Consider the following 4850-nt stretch of genomic DNA (forward strand, 5'->3'; position numbering starts at 1 on the left):
AGAGGTCACCAATCACGCCTCAACCAGTCGGGCTCTAGGGCCGGACACGGAAGCGGAAGCGAACACGAGGCGCACGCCGGAGGCTCCTCCGACAGAGGATGCGGATAAAATATCTGCCACAAATTCTGAGGTGGAGAGCGCCATGAACCACAGGCGTCGCCAGCCATTCTCCGTGACGCTTGTTTCTCCCTAGAGGTATTTGATGCCTTCAACTCAGGAGACGCGTACCTCCGTGCTGCTCAGAATGGCCTAGCCAGAGCCACGAACCAGTATGTAAAGGGTATACGGGTGAGAAAATTTGATGATTATATATAGCAGTAGCCCCTGAGACTTGAAATAGTTAGAATAACTGATTTAAGGATCATTTGTTATGCAGGTTCTTACAGAAAAGAATACCCAATTGTCTCATGAGCTTGAAGAGTGCAAAGCCCAACTTCAGGCCGCACTGGCCGCAGAAGAGGAGTCCAAGAAGACCCCCTTTGGTAATACCAATTTCAAATGATAGATACCGTATAGAGTGCGGCGTATGTGCCAATCTGACAACAAATTTTGCAGATGACGCTAGAGGAAATCCAGATGAGCAACATCTCCTACGCCGGCTAAAGGCTGGCGAGAGCGTGCTTACGGGAGTTAGGCAGGAGAAAAATAATCTCCAGGATGCCAACACCCAGCTGAGCGTGGAACTAAAGGATGTTTGTGCCCAACTGTCGGACTCCGTGAAGGAGAATCAGCGACTGCGACGCGGCATTTTCAGTAAGTACTTGAACAAACTTTTAAGAAGAGTTCGGCAAAGAAGCCGACTAACAGAGTTATGTCTGTAGGTATGCTAACGGGTCGTCCCGCGGATGAAATGCCCGGATATGTGGGTGATCTTCTACCCGAGCTCTCACAACTGCACGAACGAGCTCGACAGGTGATGCAAGGCATTGCCCAGGCCTTATGGCCATCCGTCTCCCTACCCGAAGGCCTTGGAGAGCTTGCGGAGAAGCTTAAGGGAGCGCGGCGGCACTTCCGATTATGGAAGATATCGGCCTGCCGTCAAGGTGCCAGGGAAGCCTAGGCCATGGTGAAGACGCGGTATACCAAGGCTGACCCAAACCACATGGCCGAGGTCGGACCTGTGGGGCCTGATGGGAAAGAGATCCCCGTTAGCTTAGTGTATGGGCAAGTAGAATTGGCCGCAAAGTATTCCCAACAGGATTGTAGGCTAGACAGCCTGTTAGATGGTATAGAAGAGGAATTTAGTCAGTCAAATTGACTATGTAATTAAAGTGACATGTATAATGCCTTCTAGTTGGATTGTAGATCATTTGTCATGGCGGACCTTTTCGCTTCAACCTCGGGACCCGATAGTCCGGAGTGTATCCAAATACCCTCTCGGTTATGTAAGAACCGGGGCATGCTTGGAGACCAGGCGTAGGGGTCATTAGTGCTTGAACAGACAAGTGCCCAACTAGTTATGTTATATTACATGGTTAGTAAGAAACATCTTCCAGGGAGAATAGTTCCGTTAGGGGTTCCTTTCCCTGGGTATGCATGCCCTAAAGTGCATGTCCGTACTGCGGAAAGAGTCAAAAAACATCTGGGGGCACATATGGAAAATAAATAAGTAAAAAATCATCTTTTGTTCACCGACCGAATATTCCCTTAAGAATGCTAGCTTTCGGCTTCACCCAGTCTGAGGTACACATCCGGCTGACCCGGCAGTAACAATCGCAGAGGTGCTCCCCTTATGCCCTAGCCGAATTAACGGGAACATAGGGCATAAATACAAGAGCCAGGCAACCCAGCTTGGCCAAAACTTAAGTCATATCGATGCATATAATGGCGAAGAAAAGGTACATGCGGAAGGATGACACATGTGCTGGGCATGAACCCCGGATAAATAAGTAAGCTTCTGTGAAAGAAGCCCCCAGGTATAATGAGCGCGGCTAGCGCGTCAATGGTGTGCAGGCAAGGCACAAGTTAGCCTTTGAAGGCGTCGGGAAAAATAACAGAAGAAGGAGAGAAATAAAGGACAGATAATGTATATGCAAAAAATGGACACAGGAAGGAGACGAACACAGAGTCCGGTGCTAGGCGTAGAATCTTCAGAGCCTGGCTGAGTTCCATGGGTTTGGCTCAAGCCGATTATCCAATGCATCCCGCAGACGGTACGCTCCACCGATCAGAACTTGGTCAATGATGAAGGGACCCTCCCATTTGGGCTCGAGCTTGGTCTTTTTCTTCTCCGGCAAGTGTAGAACTAGTTCGCCAACGTTATAAGTTTTGGCCCGTACTTCTCTGCTTTGGTATCTTCGAGCCTGTTGCTGATAGAATGTGGAACGGGCTTTTGCCACGTCACGCTCCTCCTCTAGGGTGTCCAGATTGTCCTGCCGATCGAGCTCGGCTTCTCTTTCTTCGTACATGCGCACTCGAGGTGAGTCATGAATTATGTCGTAGGGCAGAACCGCCTCTGCGCCGTACACCATAAAAAAGGGTGTGTATCCGGTAGTACAATTCGGCGTGGTCCGCAGCCCCTAGAGTATGGAGTCGAGCTCCTCTACCCAGTGCGTGTTAGATTCCTTTAGGGACCGCACTAATCTGGGTTTGATGCCGCTCATGATAAGACCGTTTGCTCGCTCGACTTGACCGTTAGTTTGTGGGTGATAGACGGAAGCATAATCGAGCTTAATGCCCATGTTTTTGCACCGGAGTTTTACCTCGTCGGCAGTGAAGTTCGTGCCGTTATCAGTGATGATGCTGTGGGGGACGCCATAACGGTGTACAACCCCGGATATGAAGTCTATCACCGGTCCGGATTCGGCCGTTTTACCAGGTTTGGCTTCTATCCAATTGGTGAATTTATCCACCATGACCAGCAAGTATTTTTTCTTGTTGGTTCCCCTTTTAAGGGGTCCAACCATGTCAAGCCCCCAGACCGCAAAGGGCCAGGTAATGGGGATTGTGTGGAGGGCGATGTGTGGCATATGGCTTTGGTTTGCAAAGAGCTGACAATCAACGTAGCGTTGGACCAAGTCCTGTGCATATGCCCGGGCCGATGGCCAGTAAAAACCTGTACGGAAGGCCTTGCTTACAAGGGCCCGGGTTGCGGCGTGGTGGCCGCCGAGTCCGGCATGAATTTCTGCCAGAAGCTTCCGCCCTTCCTCTTCGGAGATGCACCTTTGAAGGACTCCGGTGGTGCTTTTCTTATAAAGCTCTCCCTCATGGACCCTATAGGCTTTAGATCGCCGCACTATGCAGCGTGCCTCATTTTGGTCCTCGAGGAGTTTCTTCCTAGTTAGGTAGGCCAGGAATGGTTCTATCCACGGGGCGATGATGGCCATTATTACATGGGTTGAAGGTGTTATGTCGGTGGCAGAGCCTCCGATTATGTCCAAGTGTTCGGTATCGGGCGTTGTGGCCGGGTCCGGACTATTGTTACCGGTGTCTCCTTCCCATACCACGGATGGCTTAAACAGCCTCTCCAAAAAGATGTTAGGGGGGACCGCATCGCGTTTTGCGCCGATGCGTGCGAGGACGTCTGCCGCCTGATTGTTTTCCCGAGCCACATGGTGAAATTCGAGCCCCTCGAACCGAGCTAACATTTTAAGGACGGCGTTGCGATAAGCCGCCATTTTCAGATCCTTGGCATCAAAGTCTCCATTTATTTGGGATATTGCAAGGTTCGAATCCCCCCGCACCTCCAGGTGTTGAATGCCCATGGATACTGCCATCCGAAGACCATGTAAAAGGGCCTCGTATTCGGCTGCGTTGTTGGAGTCTGTATGCATTATCTGGAGTGCGTGTTGAACTGTATCTCCGGTTGGGGACGTCAGAACGACACCGGCCCCCAGACCAGCCAGCATTTTGGAGCCGTCGAAGTGCATGATCCAATTGGAGTATGCGCCGTACTCTTTAGGGAGTTCGGCTTCCGTCCATTCGGCGACGAAGTCGGCCAATACTTGCGACTTAATGGCTCGCCGCGGCTTGTACGTTATGTTGAACGGCAGGAGCTCAATGGCCCATTTGGCAATCCGGCCCGTGGCGTCGCGGTTGTTTATAATATCATTGAGTGGAACTTCCGAGGCTACTGTTATTGAACACTCTTGAAAGTAGTGTCGCAGCTTCCGGGATGCCATGAATACCGCGTATGCTATCTTTTGATAATGCGAGTACCGTGACTTGCATGGAGTAAGGACAGTAGATACATAATAGACTGGCTTTTGAAGGGGGAATTTATGTCCGCCCATTTCTCGTTCGACGACGAGCACTGCGCTTACAACTTGATGAGTTGCCGCAATGTATAACAGCATTGGTTCGCCAATGTTTGGCGCAGCCAGGATTGGGTTGGTTGCCAGTATGACATTTCTTCCAATCCGGCTGTGGCGGCATCCGTCCACTCAAAGTGTTCGGTGTGCCGTAGGAGGCGATAAAGGGGTAATGCCTTTTCTCCCAGGCGGGAGATAAAGCGGCTTAGAGCCGCCACACATCTGGTTAATTTCTGGATTTGTTTGAAGTCCGTTGGGATATCCAACTGTGACAGAGCTCGGATCTTGGCCGGATTTTCTTCAATTCCTCTGCTGGATACAATGAAGCCCAGGAGCTTTTCGGCTGGCACACCGAAAACGCATTTTTCCGGGTTGAGCTTGATGTCGTATGTTCGGAGGTTGTCGAATGTGAGCCTCAAGTTGTCTATTAAAGAGTCGACGTGTTTGGTATTGACGACCACATCATCTACGTATGCCTCCACTGTTTTGCCGATCTGGTTCGCCAGACATGTCTGAATCATGCGCTGATATGTTGCGCCGGCGTTTTTGAGCCCAAAAGGCATTGTGTTGAAGCAGAAGGGGCTGTATGGTGTGATGAAT

Source organism: Triticum urartu, chromosome 4 (genome assembly GCF_003073215.2).
Source record: "Triticum urartu cultivar G1812 chromosome 4, Tu2.1, whole genome shotgun sequence".
Taxonomy (NCBI): Eukaryota; Viridiplantae; Streptophyta; class Magnoliopsida; order Poales; family Poaceae; genus Triticum; species Triticum urartu.